Source organism: Alligator sinensis, unplaced genomic scaffold (assembly GCF_000455745.1).
Source record: "Alligator sinensis unplaced genomic scaffold, ASM45574v1 scaffold198_1, whole genome shotgun sequence".
Lineage (NCBI taxonomy): Eukaryota > Metazoa > Chordata > Crocodylia > Alligatoridae > Alligator > Alligator sinensis.
The window spans coordinates 3,947,237-3,967,178 of NW_005841906.1; the positions used below are offsets into that span (position 1 = coordinate 3,947,237).

The following is a 19,942-nucleotide window of genomic DNA, read 5'->3' on the forward strand; positions in this document are numbered from 1 at the left end:
CTGTACTCTCTTTTATGGTGACATAAGGAGCTTCCCACAACAAAGTTCTTTCAGCAGACTGTATTTGACTCGCATTTAGCATTTGCTTCATGGTCCATTTTAGATTTTGCATAATTTTGAAAGTGTTTGTCTTCTCATAGTTTAAGCATTGAAGCTCTGGCATGTCTGGTGAACTCTGCCGAGTCAGCTATTGTCTCATGAATGTTGTGGGTTGGAGAGAGATAGCACAGTGCATCTGCTTGAGAGCAACTCAGGAGTGTGTGGGATATGAATAGAGAAATGACTCTTTGAAGAGAGAAAATGAAGTCTGAGATCCTTCTGATGGGTTACCATCAAAGCTAGGGCTTTCTTTGGAGGTACAGAAAGAATTGGAGAGATTCATTTAAAGTAACAAGAAGGAACTAGGCAAGGCAAGGGCAGGGAACAGAGCACTTGTAGACTTAATGGAGTAGAAGCCAGGAATCATGAGGGAATAGGGCATGTTGGATTGGGAATAGAAAGAAGGTAAGAAAAAACAGTGAGAGGAGTGAATGGAGAAAAGAAAGGCAACCTCAAAAGTCTGAGAAGAGCTTTAAATAATCATTCTGGATCCCATTGTGCTTTGGCTCCAAGTGGGGTATAGACTTCTTCCCTGAACACCAGGGCCTTACTCATTTCCCAGCTTTGCTGGCTTCAAAGAAATAATCCCTGAACTGACATAAGCTTTGAAGTTCACATTTGTTTTTGTTCAAGAATTTTTTTCCCCTCTTAATTGTGTCCCAAGATGACTTGAATGCAGGCAACAGATGTACCAGTCCAGCCTGGCTCCTATTTGAATCAAATGTCAAGCAAATCTTGGAGCTCCAGCAGTGCCCATTCCCTGTCCCTGGTAGACTTTTTATTAAAGTAGAATGTAAACAAGGAAGTGTTCCTCTGTTGATCCAAGATAGCTAACAGATCTAAATAATTTTTTATTTATTATTTTGTTTGGAGGAAGAGGAAAATTCTTTTAGCTGTTTGCTGAATGAATTCACAGGCCTTGAAGTCCAGACAGCCTAAGATTTACATGGAACCAAGTGAAAAATCATCCATCCTCTTTGAGACAAGCACTCAGATACCAATTCATTTGTAAGACATGGGCTGAAGATGTGTTCCTAGGAAACCTGCCTAATTTAAACATACATATACATAAACACATTGGATATACCTGATCACCTTCTGCCAGGGTAAAGCAATGGTAAAACTTTCAATGGGAGAAATCACAGTGAGGATCTTCTGTCTGATGTTCTCCTGGTGGTTCCATATGGAACTGGGGTTTGAACCCCAAAGAGGTAAGCCATGGGGACTGCACAGGAAAACCAGGAACTTTCTAGTGATCTGAAGTCAGGGCAGGGTGGCATTTTATAGACTAATTTGATCAGAAAGGGATGAATAGTGATCTGTTCAAGTTCTAGGGGATTTGTAAGGTGCACAGAGATCTGAACAGAGGCACCCTGAAGCAGCCCATTGGCAATGCAGCTTCAATGCAATGGCATTATTGACAACTCTCCCTTGCTATAAGCTTCCCCTTGTTCCTTCCTTTAAAGAAGACCTACCGCCTCTGATTTTCCATAAAAATATCTTGTTAAAAAGAAACTCACAAATATTTTTAGAAGTGTTTTATCCTTCCCCCCCACCCCAAAATGTTATATATTTTCCTCAAAAAGGGGATTTGAAATTTGGTTCCAGTACAAGTGCTATCAGGAATGGGGCAGTCTGTTAGTGCAGACGGGACCTGGGTTTCTCACTGACTCACTGCTGACTGGTATTCCTGAGCCTGAGGAAGAGTGTGCATGCCTGAAAGCTTGCAGAAAAAGATGCGGGGTTTTTTGTGATGTTTTAGTTGATCTAATAAAAGGTATCATCTCTGAACCAAGAGTTCTAGGTTTTTGTATTTCTTTTTGTCTCAGACAAACACGGCTACCAAATACATCCTAGGAAGTGATTCTGCTTTAATCTACCCTAGCAGAATCCTGACTCTCCCTTGCAAGAAACTTCATCAGTATCTGCACACAACATGAAAGAAAGCAGCCTCTTAACCAAACACAAGAACACTGTAGTCCTCTCCTTTACAGTTATGTATACAGCGGGAACCAATTACACTGTGTTGCTAGCAGCTGACTACATGGTGAGACAGTTGGTTGTATCCTCACTTGTGTTCTGATGTGTTAATACCCAACAGCACTGGGATGCAGGAATAAAGTAATAGCAACTGCAGGGCCCTGCCAATATGGACTGTTCTCCAGCTGTGCCCTACTGAGATATGAATATGCCCTGTAGCTTCTTTCCACATTTTTACTGCCCTAGGGGTCAGGTGTCCTGATGAGTGAATCCTTCTTGCTCTCATGTAGAGGCCTTGAAATGTGTCACCAGTGACAGAAATACAAACCTTTACCTTAGCCTTTCATCATCAGCAGGATTCAGGCAGCTAGCCTGTGTGAGCATAGAGGAGTTTCTGGCATTCACCACTGCTACGCTATGGGGAGAAAAGCAGATGTATTTTCTGATGAGGTGAAACGTTTCTTGTGGGACCTGTTAATAGTTTTCTGGCTGTGTCTGGGCTTATCAAGAATAACCTCAGGCCCCTTCTCAGGGATGTGTTCTACTACAGATGTCCAACTGTGCCCTTCACGACACATTTTATGCTTTGAAAGGAGACAACATTTTACAGGCAAGAGCTGATTCCCTCATCTCCTATCTAAATTGCCAACCTAATGCTAGTACATTCATATTCAATAGACCATTTCTAGAGGTTCTTATTCTGATTAACTCAGTCCTTATTCAGCCCCACTTTAACACCAGTAGTTCTAAATCTTTTCAGAGTCACAGCGACTCTCTGCAACTTTTTTGAATGTGGCAGCACCCTAGTTAAGAACCACTCTGCTCAACTTAGTGCTTCTCAATTGGATCATGCTGCCTCCAGGTAATATTGCCTCATGATCTTGCTGCCCAGCCAGACTGGGAAGGGCAGTGGCACATGCATATGCTCTTCCTCCATTAGGATTCTCTGATCAGCCTGAAGCAGGCAGGAAAGTGAGCTCATGCTCCATCCCTTCCTGGTATGACCCTGCATGACACGTGCACCTCTGTTTCTGGAAGAGCTGCAGTCTAAGGTATCTCTCTTGCTTGCTTTAGGCTGATCAGAAAACCCTAATGCAGGAGGAGTATGCAGTACAGTTCTACCTGGCCATTGCTGCAGGTCCCCTGAAGTTTTTTGGCATCCTGATTGAGAACCGCTGTCCTACACAATGGAAGTATTGTCTAAAAAAGAACTACATACAGAATGGAACTGACCTTGCACTAGATGGTATCATTTCAAGGTCATGCTGATCTTGCACTAGATGCTTGCACCCTTAATAAAAAGGGCAGCTGAAGAGTGTAACACCTTGAGACTTTTGCCTAAGTTTTCAGTCACCACCCTCCATTTCTGCAGGTGCAACTGGAAGCACAGATAATTTAAGGGATAGTTTTATGCCTGCGGTCATTGACACCTATAGATTAGGTTCCTTACATCCCACAATCTAGGACTACAAATGAAATCAGTGCTTTAGAAAACTAAACAGCATTAGCTGCACCTGCAAATATTTTTGTCCAGAAAAGATAGACAGAAATGGACATGTAAAAATGGGTGGAAAGGTGGCCTTGAGTGTCTGCCTGGGATGTTCCAGATCATGGAAATCAGAATCTACCTCTGTGCGGTGAAACAACTTAGGAAGTGACAGTTAATCCTTCGCTGTTAACTGCCCTGAATTGAGACCAAAAACTGCCTTCTTATTATTTACAACTCTGTGGTGTCTAGAAAGGGTTTTAAAAAGCACTGAATATGATACTGCATCTGAGTTGCATCTCTGGTTCTTTGTATAAATAATTATTCTGAGTGGCATCCCATGAAATCTCAGGATAACAGAGAATGCAGTGCAAATAGCAACATCAGGATTCGAGCAGTTTGTTCATTATTCATTGTACATTTTCTGTAAAACAGAGGGCTTATTTTTTTAAATATTCACCGCACAGACATCCATTAGTCACTGCATTATTTTAGCTTCTGAATACTTGTCACTCCCAATGAGTTGTTTGCAGACTTTCCCACACCATCAAATGTACACATCCAACTCTCCTTAGTCTGGGTTATTTTTACAATGATGGTGACAGAAGCTGTCATTATCTTCTCATTTTTGTGTGCATGGAGGTGAGCATGCCAGGGAGAAGAGGTAACTAGAGTCCTGTGTCTTGGTGGAAGAAGTCTAACTCACCTGAAGTGTAACTGCAGCTGAACAGTAGTTCATGAATTATTAGAGGACATAGTTCAGGAAAGGGCCTTCCTCTTTCCTGCTGGAGCTCCACTTCCATTCTCTTTTCTACAGAGCTCTTGTCCTCAGTCACAGCATTTTTTTCTGCTTGCCACGCATTCTCCAGCAGCTAAGCACAGTCCCTTCTCCCAGTGTCTGGGCAACTAATTTGAGTTCTACCCACACTGAACCACTGAGGCAGCACAGATCTTTTAATGTCTTCCTTGACACTAACATCCTTCTATCTGATCAGTGGGAATACTTCTCTACACTGCCGTTCCTTCAGCCTTGTCTGATATCCAGTGTGTTCTTTCTGACAATAGTTATCAACATTTTATGGATTTGCCTCCCTTGACCTGTGCTAGCAAGCTGTAAAAAGTCTCCGGTTGGCAAATCATGTCACAGATCTGATAAAGTAGCCTCTTGGCCCATAGTCCACTTGCTGGTTCTGCTGAACCAAGCAAAATATGGATCACAGCTTATGCAAATGTGAAGATGACTACAGGTTTATTCAATTCAAACTAACATATTGAAGGTTTTGCTGCTGTGTTCAACAACTATGCAAATTCTATAAGTTAGGCAACATCCAGCTTGGTCAGTGATTGGGAATCAACAGTGAAAACTCACTGTGCTCCAAGAAGTTGGCCTAGTGATTTAGATGTATACATACATTTAATTTTAGGAGACTGGAAAAGAAGAGATTAGTCAGAGATATACAGGGAGTTGGATCATTTTTTCCCAAGTTCCATGGTGGCTTTGAAGGCTAAGTATGAAACAAATCATCTTAAAAATGTTGATTCCAGAGGCTCTTTTAGACTAGTAGGAAACACATCTTTTATAATAAATGCATGAATTTTTTCAGTGCTTCATGAGGAGAACAGTAGTCTAGTCCTGGTAAGTCAGATGTTTGGGCAGGGAGAAGACTTGTCATTATTAGGTCTCTATCTAGGTGTGTAAGAATGATAGATTCAGACAAAGGGAGATGTATCCAATTTCTGGACTCTTTTCAGTCAATGTGAGCCTTCTGCTACCCTGCTCATGGCTCTCTCCTGACCCTTGTTAAACTGTCCCCTTCAAAAACTTCTGGAATAGGTGATATCTTGTATTGTTTCCTCCTATGTCTATTACCTGATATATTACCCTGGTCTAGTTGCTTAAGACAACATTTTCAAGTTTCCATTATTTGGCAACGTTTTAGTTTTAGGGTTCCCAGTTTCAGACACTTTAGGACTTGATCCAGATCCATGCATTCAACAGAACTTCCACTGTTTTCACTGGGAGTTGCAACGGACCCCTTTGGCTTAATTTTATCTGCATTACCAATTACTTTCAAACAGAGTCGTGGAATACACAGAGCGATTCAGCCATTTGCCCAGTATTCTGAGATAGTCAAGATCAGAACCAAGACTAGAATGCAACAATTCCTGCCTCCCAGTGACAAAGAAACTGCACAAGAAAAACTGATATAATCTCCTGAGCTGTGCAAGAATCCTGTATAATTGCCATTCTTGAAGTAGTTCATTGCTTTTCTTTTTAAGAAGTCTCTATTTCAGTAGAGTAATAGCAGTTCTACCACCTGTGCAGCACCTGCAGTTAGTTGAGAAAGTATCTGTGTTCACCAAGATCTCTCCATTAGTTGTACTGATTATTTAATAAAATACCAGCACTGAAACTGTTTAAAAGTTCTTTTCACATACAGGTTCAGTAGTGACCAGCTGATTACTGAGTGATCATTTTGCTGTAGGACTTTGTAGTACATCACACTTTCAAACTGCACTGCATCTTGGTTTACTTTGGTAAGGAGCTAATTGTGGCTGGCTTTCTATGTTTACACAGGAAAAACAGTGCTGGGTAGACATATCTAAGCTAGCTCTAAATTTGGTAATTTGGGGACCAAAAGCTAGGGGTATAGTACCAGCAGAACTAATTAACTCAGGTAAAGTGCTGCCCTAATGCAACCATACTATTTCTGGTACCCAAGCAGACATAGTCAAAGGCATCTCTACAAGGCTTTGTATTGTTTTGTGTAGACATTTCTTTAGATCAGGAGAGGGCATAGGATGCCATGCTCCCTTATGGCAGCTATATTTGGGCTAAGGCTGACTGGGAGATCTAATAGCTGTGGAGGGGGCATGTCAGACCTGCACACTAGCAAGTGTTATGGGGAAGTTCTGGCCACACCTTTTTATAATGATGGAGTAATCCCCAGTGATCTCATTACTATACACTAGTGAGCAGAATTACAAAGGATCGCGTTTACATTATGAAGACATCCATGCACACCTTGGGGAACTCAATCTAGGCCTTTGGTTTGGGCCTCTCTGGACAGAAAAGCTAAACACGTTTCACCTCTGGAGTGTCTTACATAACCTTTTTAGTTAGCTGACTCTTCCAAACATTGCATTCTATGGTGAGCTTGTGAGCACCTTAAGGTGAGCATCCTTAAGGTGGATATTATCATCCCTATCATCATCATTGTTATTACTATTATTATGAAATATAGAGTCAGAGACATGAACTAAATTGCCAGCAGCCATGCAAAAATTCACAGGTAGTCAGGATTACAACTCTGTAACACACAGGTAAGCGATAGGTGCTGAACCTTTAAATGAAGATAAATCTTTCTACTTGCTGCAAAGGTAGCTGCCATTTTTGAGCTGAGATGCCACACTGCCGTGGAGACATACACACACTGGCCACTTACTCTTTCATGAAGACGTACTCTTTCTTGTTGTAATCTTTCTTTTAATATAAAAATCTGTCGGGTGGTAAAAATATCCAATGTATTGTATGTATTTCATGATCACTGTTAAAAAATAAATGCTCATTGTTTGTAAACTAGATATACCTACTGGTTTGTGTGGTTACTGGTCCTCAAATAGAAAGCTATTTAGTCTACTGGAAACTTATAGAAGTCATGTAAAGAGTTCCTAAAGTGGCTTATTTAAATTTTCCTTGGCACAGAGATGCACAAAAATAAAAATGTTGGGTGGATCAAGTTAAAATGTTTTCTAACTTCTGAAAGGCTTTCAGTTCTGATTCACTCTAAAGTGTTGACCTAAGATTCCATCCGTTCATAGTTTATAAATGTGTTTGCCCATGCCGAAACGTTGGCCATAACAGTTTATGTCAACTTCCCCGTGGCCCAACACAGAATGTGCAGGCCTTTCCTTTAAAGCCCTCAGAATTTATATAACCCTGCAATTGTAGCAATGCAAATTGTGGCTCTGGTTACAATAACAAGGGTTTAGGGAACGCAAAGAGAGATTGTAACTGCAAAGGCATAAAAGCAAAACAAAACAAAACCCCACATGCTGTTTTAATTTTCAGCAGCCACATGAGAACTGTCCTCTGGTTCCTGGCTATAAATAAATCTCTGCCGTCATAGGAAGACAGCAAGCAAAACAATCCACATTCCTCCCAAATTTTCTTACGGTAAAAAAAAATAAAGGAAAGGTAAATGTTTCAAAAGCAAAGTGTGTCTGTGCAGAGGTAGGTTGAATTAACACTCAAGGGGACTGATGTTTGTATCAGGCAAAGAAGTGTCATGTTAATCCTTCCTGCCTCCTGCCTCTCTGCAGGCACATCTCCGACAGCAATGGTGGGGTGTGCAGAGTAGTGTCTGTTGCTACACCCTGTTTTGGGACCTGGCTCTGCTGGTGGGTCCTCTGTTGGGAAGATGTAGTCATGGTTCCACGCTTGTCCAATTTCTTCTATCACCGTTGCAAGATACAGTGTTTGTGCCACTCCTAGGCCATAAAGGCTAGAGTAAAGGAGCCTGTAAAGGCTCCAGATTATGCAGGAAAGCCTAGGAGGCTTTCCTGTATGGCCTAGTAAAGGCCATAAAGGCTCCAGTAAAGGAGCCTGTAAAGGCTCCAGATTATGCCTGCCTCCTGTGAAAAGTTGTGGGGTGAGGGAAAGGCTCCTTCTTATTGTCTTCCCAGAATTACAGATCAGGGTATGATCTTGCCTTTATATTTTTCAGAGGCAGTTTGGTGAGAGATGAATTAGCATATTAGGGACTATGAACTGACTTTGGGAGGAATTCCACTTCAGGAAGAAGATGCCCAAAGAGAAGATACCTGCCATCTGAAACCCTACATATTGGGTACAAGCAGTGAGGTAGGGTGTAGCTAGACCTTGAATACCCATTCATTCCAAGAAGGAAACCAGTCAGGAAAACTGCAAGAAGAGGCTTTGCAGGGCACTTTGTTCCCCATTAACACATTCATGGAGTAGAGGTTTTGGGAGGATGCTGGACAAATGGAAGACATGTTCATCATAACAAAGGGGAATGGAAGAGATGGAGATGAGTAGGACAAGCAAAATGTTCTTTACCTTTATCTCTATCCACTGTAGTTCACTGGAAACTATTACAAAGAGGAATCCAAAGAGGCTTCACTTGAATTCAGATCAAGACTAGATGTAGACAATAGCTCAGATGATGGTAACAACATTTTTTTTTAAATATGACCTTTAGGTACCACAGCAGTACTGTGAGACCAACTTATTTTAGCTATTTTGCATGGTGGAAATTCCACCAGATTATCCATTGCCACTGTGTTTTGACCATCACATGGTGCATTTATCAAAGAGTCAGAAAACAAGGCTGCAAAACCTTGGAGTGTGTTGGTTATGGGAATTTCAGGAAAGGGGAAGAGGAAGTTCAGGTGTGTAATTCTAATTTGGGTCTCTGTTATTAATAGACATCCTTGTGTCTGCTTCTTTGTGATCACTGGTCTGAAAAGCCAGCAGTTTCTTACCCTGAAAGCAGCCTTAAAAAGAAGAGAAAGCAGGAACAGATGAAACAGAATTACTGTTTACATATGCAAGTCTGCGGTAATGAAAAGTATCCATGCAAGAGAAACACAGTGCAATATAATAGACACTTCACACTTACACACAAACTGCCCAAGTCCAACTCAACCTTTATCTGCATAAATAGCACTTACACAGGTACGTTTAGCTACTTAAGTGGCATTGTGGGCCTGTTCTGTAGATTTTGTGCTTTCTGCCCCCACAAGAACACAAAGTAATTCTGTGTCCACAACAGAAAAACAGAGAAGAGCCCTCCTACATTTTAACTCATTGGCTTAGTGGTTACCATATTTGCCCAGGCTCTAGACCCCACTTATTTAGGTTCTAGACTCAGAAGATTTCTAACCTAAATCTCCCATTCCCAGCAGAGTCTCCTAAATGCTAGTCCATGGGCTAAGTGTTGGTAAGAGCACCCTACACCTTTCCTGTTGAAGGAGACTCATTTGAAGGACCAGGAGGAGAAAGCAAGGCATAGGAAATGTGGCTCAATAGGTTGGGCATTGCCCTGGAAAGTTGGGCAGCAAGGGACTCTGCCCCTCTTCCTGCCCTTACCTTAAATAGTATTCCTAGACTGTATATTTAATAGTCAATGGATAAAATGGGGAAACAGCATCTGGATATTTTCTGCAATTTGCAGTAAGCGCTACTAACCCCTATAAAAGGGAGTTGGACTGGCACAGCATATTGTGCCCAAATCAAGGTGTATTACAGAATATATTATCTGCATTTTACCACTTCTGGCCACAGAAAGCAAAAGGGGCACATTTCCATAACAGTGGGGACCATGTTTCCCATTTTTGAGGAAGGGTGACAATTTGAACCCCCGTTTTGCAATAGCAAGTTAATTCTGTGAGCAAAAATGGGGTAATTTTCATCACCAAGTTTTCCCTTGTGGTTAGATAGCTGGAGGTGTAATATCTCAGATTTTCATTTATGGTTCAGCTGTGGGCACAAACATGTCTGCACTCAAAAGTGGGCATAGAACCTATAAAATCTGTTTCCCATTCTCTTGCTCTCACATTAAACCATCCTTCCTCCCAAGAAGGTTTGGTTTCAAATTAAACCTCCACAAAGAGTGAGATGCTTTTTAAAAAAAAAGCCAATATATTCTTCTGCAGCCATCTAAATTCATCAGCAGAAATACTAGTGGCTAATCCACTAGCTGAAAGTCTAAACAAAGGATTTTAATTCTCTCTATTAAAATAGGAAATGGGTTTTATATACCAGTGCAACACAGAGAGAGCAAGTGAGTGAATGAATGAATACAGCTGTAAGGTGCTATAAAGTTTTTATTTCAGTGTGTTTGAGATGACCAAGTAACTCCTAAGTGCTTGTGCCATGAGTGAGTTATATAGGTCATCCCCAACAAATGCTAGTAAAATACTTCACAGTCCTCTCATATCAGCAAGATTGTATTTATGTAATTTAATTTTGTTTATTCATTTATTTATTTACTTTTGCCTTCCCTCGTATCCCCCACTTTGAAGTCCATTAGCTACTATGGAAACAATGTTTTAATTAGGGCAGGATTTAGTTTTAAGTATAATATAAAGCCAGGCTGTATAATCATTTGAAATGTATGAGGGTGTATGACTTTGTAATGATTAATATGAGCACAGATGTGGTTTCTAAAAAATGTAAGGGGATTCCTATGGCTCAGGTTCTTAGATACTGTGGTGGTGAGAGTGATACAAAGACACAGGACGAGAACCTAGTACTTTTCTGCACATTAATACACTGTTCCACCAGAAAATCTACTAAAATCAGCAAAACAGCTTGAGAAGTCAGGAGCGTATCTATGTATGGGAGTCCTGCTGGGTTCAGCCTCAACTCTGATGAGATTACCTCTCAGTTGAAGCACAATGGGACAGAAGCTCATGAGTAATCAAATCTGCTGAGGACTATTAAGGCAGACTGAATTCAGAAGATGATCTAAGTGAGAGGTTAGAAGTCAGACAAGGTCTGGGAACTGATTCTTCACACCAGTGAGCTGGAAAGACCTACCTGGAGCTTCATGGCAGGAGGGGAAGGGGTGAGGCCTTAGCATCGGGGCAGGCAAATATTTTGCACAGAGGGCTGCTTATTGAGTTTTGGCAAGCCATTGAGGGCCACATGACAGGCAGCTCAGGGCAAATTAATATTAATTTTCTAAAATTTTTAGGGGCCCCGTGGGCCAGATAGAATGGCCTGGAGGGCTGCATCTGGCCCCTGGGCTGCATTTTACCCACCCTTGCCTTAACAGCAGGTCTGATGGTGCACCCCTGAAGATTTTGGGTGTGGCTTATTGCTACTTGTCTTGCATTAAATTAGCCTAGTGAGAACCTGGGTAAATGCCCTGGTTGCACTCAGGACAGCTGTGTGTGCATGTGGTAGAAGTCCAGACTGCAAGACCTGAGTTTAGGAAGGAAATAACAAGCCCAGGAGAGAACTGAAGGAGCTGAAGACCAGTTTTGATTTAAATTGATATTAAATAGTGTATTGTTGCTAATAAACCACAAAACCTCTGAAAAGGGATATAGTTCAATGATGTAAAACCTTATGTATAGTTCCTGAGGAGCTCAGGAAGAGCAAACTGGAAAGGCCTAATGGTGGATTAGATGCGCCTTTCCATCTGGTGCTTCTTCAGTCTATCTTAGTGTCAAGTGAATCTTAGTTTAGTTTCTAACGGCCAAATAGGTATGTCATAAAAGCTGCTATCACAACTGGCAACTGCAGAAGGCCAAGAAAGCAGAATAGGACATAGAAACAAATCTGCCTTCTTAGCTTTAGAAGAGGGCACTGGAGAGCAAGACTGAGGAGTTAGCGAAGTTTGAATCTTTTAGGGGAGCTGAAGTACTGTTGAATGTATTGCATCTATTATGGGGTTAAGTAGAAGAACTTGGTTTCAAGGGTTCTGAATTTTTACCATATTGCTATACTTCCATTAAAATTGATGGCGTTCCACCACTGGAAATGTAGGACCAGCTTCTCATTTCATTACCCCAATGTGTCTGTGGTTTCCAAGAAGTTAACATGACTAGGAATGATGTGAATGCATTCATATGGGAAAACACTCCTCCAGCTTTAATGATGTTTCTTTTAAAACAGATTTGTGAAATGTCAAGGACACAGAACAAGGACAAGGTCACTTTCATGGCATTTCCTAGAATGACAACACCATAGCAGTATTTGGAGACTGTTTAGGGACCAAATCTTTGTCTTTTTAAAATACTAAGAAAAAAAATTGCAACATAACTTTTTCAGTCTTCACTTAAATCCTGGAAACAAGTACTTCTCTGTCTGAAGTAGCTGATACCTACAAGTTCAAAGAAAGACAGAGCTAATTATTCTACTCCCAAAGGACAAACATCTTGTACATCTAATATACCCTCCAAGCAGATAAAGTTAGTTTTTGTGACAGTTTAATTATACAAATACTGGTAGATAAATGGATTGCACAAAAACCATAACCTGCACTAAGTTCACTGGGAGGTTCCATATTAGTAATGGCATTCCTAACCCTTTTAAAGTTAAACATGTGTTTAAGGGTGTAGTTACATGTTACAATTAGCACGTACTGACTCTAAGGAATGTTAGGCTGTGCTAAAGTTAGCACATGCTGTGAGCAGTCACTTGTTAAGGGTTAATACCCCATCTAACCTACCTGCTGCTAGAGGGCTGGTGAGCAAGGGCATGGCTAGGAGCTGCTAAGTCTGCTCCATGCCTGCCTGCCTCTTTGCTCTCTAACTGCAGTATAGGCCAGAGGGAGAGGGTGGCAGGGGTCTCCCAGCCTCCCCAGGCTATTTGGGTTACCCCCCTAGTGGCACCCTTGCTACCTGGATCACCCCACACTCCCCTATCACTTTTACCACCCTGATCACCTGGCAAGTTGACTGCACCCCGGTTGCTCAGATCACCTCACCCCTGATTACTCACCCACAATGATCACCTCATGGATTGCCCCCCTGTTGCCCTGATTGCTCCCTGCACTCCTTTTGGCCACTTTCATTGTGCTTCCTGTTGCCCTGATTAACCTGAAAGCATCAGTGGGGTTCCCCCTTCCTCCCTGCTCCCAGTCTGCCTGCAACCCACACCACTCCTGTGCACCCAGATGCAGCCAGTGCACTCTTGCCAGGACCCTCATCTGTTCACTCACCCTCCAGTCCATCCCTCTTCCCCAGCAACTGTCTAACAGCTCTGCACAGGGGAAGGGGGACAGGTATGTGAGGAGCTGCTAAGCAGCTGTGGGGCGCAGCAGGAGTGGCATGGGCCCAATTGGGGTGCACAGAGACTTGCCAGACCCACTTACAGCCTCCCAGCACTGTAAAATGGGAGGAGGAGCTGATCCTTGGGACCTATGCCAGTTGTTACAATGTCACCATTAAATGTGCTTGATACAAGGGGACTAAATGGCTGTAACTCAGAAAGAAACAAGGTTGTAGCTGCAATGGTTTTGCTACACTCAGGTTCCTACAGAAGTATGTATATGTAACAGTTGCAGGGGTTTGGGTTGTAGCCGTGTTGGTCTAAGGACATAGGCAGACAAGGTTCCTTGGGTGAATTTGATATCTTTTATTATAAAAGATATATGTAACAGTTGCACTGTACCCACTTCTTGTTATCATTTGACATTGATACAGTTATTAAATCTGTCTATATATAGGCTGTAACTTCTCTGAAAAGCAAGTGAATCAGTGAATATATGCCTGGACTTTCTACAGCAACAGTAAACAATTTTTTTTTTTTTTTTTTTTTGTAATTTATTTCTCCAACAGAACACTTCCACTGGCACAAAAGCTGTACTAACTTATGTGAAGGTGGGTCCTTCCTACAAAAGTACTGTGAGGGCCAGAAAATTAACGTATGGTTGCAAACAACAGGAAAGAAGAAAGGACATCAAGTTCTATAGGAGATCATCCAGGTTAGTTCTAATTTGCTTTTTGTGTGTATGTGTGGTCCTCCTCCACTTAAATCCTTATTGCATCTCCTCTACTGAAGATCTCATCTATACAAACTAATGGGACTCCATTACAAGACAGTCTTCCATTTACTAGTTACCACATGCTTATCAATTGTAGGGTAGACAGAGCTAAATACATCCCAGTAACTGGATAAAACCACAGGCAAATTGAGTTTTTAACTTTGGTCCCATCTACACTACAAATTTTAACCATGTTGCAGGTTGGCTAAGGGCACATATTAAAACGTGGTATTGGTTATAGCTGTTGTGTAATTGGGGTTGGTTTTAGGTTAAACTCTCTTTTTTAAGATAAGAAGTAAGTTTGCTTGAATTAGTAATTTAGTAACTTGATTGACTGTGTTTCGGGGGGGGGGGGGGGTTTGCTTACAATAGGTACCAATGAAAACAAAATTTCTTCCTCTCTAACCCCATGGGATAATATCTGTCTCTTTTTCCATGTTCTTCTCAAAAGACATTTTGACTCCAAAAAAGCTTTAATCTGTTAGAAGAGCCTATGTGTTCCTAAAAGGGCTATGGATTCAAGCTCTACAAAAAGTTTAATCTAATTAACGTTGAAGAAGTTCAACATCTTCATAAATGATTTGGATGATGGGACTGAGTGCACATGTAGCAAATTTGTGGATCACCTCAAGTTCAGTAGAGTGGCAGACACCCTAGAGGGGAGGGCTAGGATCCAGAATGAACCAGAGTGGCTGAAAAATGGTCCACAATTAATCAGGTGAGATTCAACAAGGACAAATGCAGTCTTGCCCTTGGGATGGAATAATTGCATGTACAAATACAAACTGAGGAATGACTGGCTAGGTTGCAATCTAGAAAAGGACTGGTGGTTGCAGTAGACCATGCACTGATTATGCGCCAACAGTTTATCTTGTTGCAATAAAAGTCAACAGCATTCTGGGTTGTATTAATAGGAAAGTCACTTACAAATCCATGGAAGTGACTGTGCTGCTTCTATTTAGCACTGGTGAAGCTTCATCTGAAGTACTGTGTCCAGTTTTGAGCCCTGCACTTTAAGAAGGATGTGGACAAGTTGAAAGGATTCCAGCTCTGAACAATAAAAATTTATTAGGGGCCTGGGAGCAAGACTTACAAGGAAAGGCTGAAAGATCTAGGGTTATTTAGCCTGGAGAGGAGAAGACTGAAGGGAATGTGATGACATTCTTCAAATATCTGAAGGGCGATTTATAGAGAAGATGGAGATGGGCTTTTCTCTGTGCCTGTAGGGGATAGAAAGGAACAGTTCCCTCAAGCCACAGCAAAGGAAATTTAGGTTGGAGACTAGGAGGAATTTTCTGACTATGAGGGTAGTCAAGCATTGGAACAGATTATCTAGAGAAATAGTGGAGCAGGTTGGACAAGCCCTCCTTTCCTATCATTTTGTGAACCCAAATATCTCAGAACTGGTGCTGGCCTTTAACTTTCTTTGGGTTTTCAGCAGAAATCATATACATGGCTGAAATACCTTAAGGAGAATGGATCTCACATTATCTTCGTCATGTGGGAACTGAACAATTGTGATGAAATGTGGCCCGATCCTACATTTGCCCTAGAGAATCTAGGGGAGAATCAGAATCCCTACATTAAATGCATGCTGCTTTCCTGGAACATGCTGAATCTCCTCCTGGCTCGCATTGTCACTGATGGAATTCAGCCTTGCAGGCAATGGGTGTGCCTCTCTTCATATCCCAGTCACACTCTTCACTCAAATTAATGCTTTTTTTCCCCCTTAGAGTAGCACAGCCTTATTGTTAATCACTTGTACTGCTCAACACCCCTCTCCAGCATAGAAGCTGCACATTCCTAATCCCCTTAAAGCCAGCCTGCCTGCCGAGTATAACAAAGAAGCTTTAATACCTTTTTTTTTTGTCCTTTCTCCCCCGGCACCCACATTCAAACAATTTTCCAAGTGTGCAACTCAGCACCTCTCTTCCATGAACATGGAGCCACCTTTCTGTAGGAACCCTGTCACATTTCCAGGACTCCTCTGTATACAGGAATTCCTGTAAGGAAAGCCAAGTGTTCTTCAGGAAAGTGTGTGTCATAAACTGGGATAACTTCTATGTGGTACAAGTCATGCCATGTCCAGGAAAATCAGGGTGGGATAAATGTGGAAGAATTAAAAAAAAAGAGGAGTTTGGCAGCAGACAGCTGAGACTAAATGTCATTTACCATCAGTTGCTATAATAAGGTCAGCTGCTTTCCTAATAGAGCACAGCTTCTTAGAAAGGGATTGGCTCTTCTAATTATTTTGCATAGGAATTCGAGAAAATATTTGTAGTTTGGAATTTATGTATCACTTAGTCCCAGCATGAAACTTTCTAACCATTCTCCAGAGCAGGGGCTATAGACAGATGCTATTATTCCCACTTCACAGATGTGTTACCGTTATAGAGTTGGTGGGTCAGTTGCTGGAGCCTGCTCCACCTGCTTTGTTTCACCAAAATGGTAGAGAGGATTTCAGTTAAAACCTCACAGACCCAACTATTTGGACAGTCTTTTTGAATGGAAGGGAATTTCTACATGGTGTGGGGATAGTATATAAGTGCTATATTTCTTAACTTGGTCCCCAGGATAGCACATTAGGGACATTAGTTCCTTAGGTAAAGGATGTGCAGCTGAGGCCCACAGATAGCTGAGTGTCATTTATAGCAGCTGTGAAACTGCTCTAAGTTGCAGCAGAGGCTAAACATGCCCCTGAACAGTAAGCCACAAAGGCAGCTTACAGCCACCTTTGCATTTTCCCATCTGGTCTTGTTCAGAGTTGAGCTCTACCAAAATAAATCATGTGGCCTCAAGTCTGAACCCAAATTAAAAACTGTTCCCAATGTGGGAATAAATGGAAACTCTAATTCCATAATGAGATGTTCTTGGACATTTCACTTATTTATTGTTTCTAGGTTTTGTGTACATTTTTACATTTCAGTTGCTTCTGCGAAGACACTGCCATGCTTCCTTTGCAAGTGACTGGACACACAGGTGGAGCCTTCATTAGTCTCTTGTATTAGCTGCTAATTTTTTTTTGTTGCTCTGGATTAGCACCAGGCAGGTCTCTGAAGGGTAGTCCTCCTAGTCTGAATAGGTCATGAGCACAATACGAAGTATTGCATGTGGTAGGTAGTGCTAGATTACATTCTGGATCTCCCACTTTCCCCTTTCTTAGGGAGAGCTGCTCAGAGGCCATGTCTATAATGCTGCTGTAGTACTCCCGAGAGCTTTGCTGAGAAAGACCCTCTCACTTTGCATGTGTTAAACCCAGGAATGAGGTGGGGAAACTGTCCTGAGGGCACTTTCCTCTGCTCCTCTTGAGACCTCTGTAAGTGCTGTGTTTGTCTCAGATGGCTTCAGTGCCTATTTCTGGGCTTGGCGTGGGAGGAGTGGGAGTGGGTCACTTAGGTATGCTGTGCAGTGCTCAAAGAGATGCAGCAGACAGGGTGTAGATATGCCCAAAGAGAACAGTTTGCTCATGCTCACAGTTACATTCTCCTTTTCTAGGGGATGGAGAATACTATGTGGAAGCCAATACGTGGCAGTCATGGGGGGAAATGATAGGGAGCTTCATTTTACAAAGCAATGACCTGTACAGCTCTATCTTTGACTTTCCTTTTGCCTCAGAGCAGCTGTAATCCAGTTATATTGATGAGACAATGTCCTTTTTAGAAAAAAAATATTTTGTCTCCCCTTCCTACTGCCTCCTTGTCTCTAAGTCTTGCCCCTTCAATAGTTTATAAACATTTTGACTGGCTAAAAACAAATGGCTGCCCTTCACCTTCCCCATCTGTTTCCCTTGCATCAGGCTCAGTTTCTATCTCAGCAATGAGCCACACTTGCCAACAACTCATTAAATCTAAATAGATAATGGATATGAGGGTTAAAATGGGTTTAAGAAACAAGGTGGGAAATGAGCCAAGAGTGTGGAACAGAGAATTCAGAGAGAGGAAGCTGCAGTGTGCAATATAGAGAGGGACTCAAAACAATACCTCAGATCCCAGTGTCCTCTTGGACATAGATCTGAAGTTGGTAGCTGGCCCAAATGTCTATAACTACCTAATCCTAAACCCTGGATCTAAACATCTCTCCATGTGATCTAAACTTTGGATATAGTCAAGTCTGGATATGATTTTTGTGGTTCAGCCCCAACTCTGAGCCCAGAACAGACTTTCATTAATCAGAACAATCATTGGGATAGCATCTCTCCATTGGAGCAGCAGAGAAACTTCCTTGTTGGTATCATTAGGACTGTTACAAATAATTAGGTATCTGGTATGTTGACTTGGATTTGTTCAAAGGACATTTTCCAAATGTATAAGCCCAACATTTTGATTTACTTTACAATTGTTATGAAGCTAGAGTGATCTTGGGCTTTAAAATGCTTTTTCTTTTCCAATCTACCTTTTTTCCTCTCTAAGAAAATGAACCCCCAGAGATAATCAATGCTCATACTAGACTTCAACAAATAGTACTCATTTTTACTTTTCTAGTGGCAACAGTCAGCTAAGAAATTCTGTACTCAGTGGTGTATTGGTGTCAGCAGTAGTGCAGGAAAAGTAAAGCTGTAAATCCATTTCAGTTTCAAATTACTGTCAGTAGATATATGTTCTAGGACAATAACACACATATGTATGTACATACACACACATACATGTGTAGATTCAGCAGCACTTACCCACTGGAAAAATACATATCCCATTAGTTTTCATATTTTTGAAGTGTCCATCTCCTAAGAAGGCTTATGAGATGGCCTGAGCAGCACTGTCTACAACCTAAGTTGATCAAAGTTCAAGTATGCTCATATCTGAGACTCTGGCTTGATCCATTATATAGAACAGGGTGAAATGTTTGAATCTGGAACTCAACAGTTCCTGACTTCGAGGATATTTCAGCCTGCGTGTGCTACAAAAGTCAATGGGAGCAGGACCAAGTCCTTGGAGTTCAGGTTTTGGCCTGGCCCCAGGATTAATAACAACAACAACACTAATAACAACAATGCTAACTAAAATAAACTAGATGCACATATATATTATTCCTGTCTTTCTAAGCAAGTGTCCTTCCCAAAAGATGACAAAACATCTGGGGGTAACATAGTGAGGGAGGCAGGGATTTCCTGTACCTATCCAAACATAATGTCACCTTTATTCTTCTCCCTGATGGTGGCACAAGATCTGCTGTTCTGCATGTGCTCTGTGTATTACAGCCAGGAGATGCTTGATCCTTTTCACATTTTTGAAAAGTGGAAAACAGGCAGAACCAGTCTCCACAGAGGAAAGATTTAAGACTTGCTAATTCTGCAGCCTGAGGTGACTGAGCAAAAGTAGTCACTGATCCTGTTATCAACATTTGAGAGATGGTGTCAGACCCAGACATGGCATTTAGCCCTGCCCACAGAGCTGTGTAATGTAATCTCATTGTCAGATGGAGCAGGCAGCCTGGTACTGGGTCTCCATTCACAATAGGCACCTTTGTTCCCAGATTAATGGATGTGTGTCCCTTTGTTTTGATAGCTGATCTAACAAACAATTTAGATCTCCAAAAGCAGAGACGTCTGATAGAAACTGTTGCAGGACATTCAGTGAAAAACCGTGTGTGTGTGTACATGGATGCATGTAAGCATGTATGACACAACTTACTCTTTTTAAATAGTTCTTCCCCCCCTGTCCTCTCATTCCCTATCACTAAGGATGCAGAAGGACCTCTGGTTCTTTATCTGATCCTGTTACTGCTTTCCTACCTGAATTGATAACCCTTCATTTCAACATTCAAACCTAACTGCTTAGGAAGATGATCATCATGCCTTAAATACAAGATTGTGATTCTGGGTAGGGAAGCAGTAGGAAGACTTTGGAAAAGAAGAAGTAGG

The 19,942-nt window shown here is 41.7% G+C and overlaps 1 protein-coding gene across 2 annotated transcripts in view; it reads left to right on the forward strand.

Moving 5' to 3' along the window:
- DAAM2 (dishevelled associated activator of morphogenesis 2) overlaps window positions 1–19,942 on the forward strand; it is a 198,070-nt gene that overhangs the window by 4,187 nt on the left and 173,941 nt on the right. For both annotated transcript variants that reach the window (XM_025197839.1, XM_025197838.1), the window contains exon 2: window positions 13,880–14,025. The gene's annotated coding sequence lies outside the window, so the exon portion shown is untranslated. The remainder of the gene's footprint in view (window positions 1–13,879; window positions 14,026–19,942) is intronic.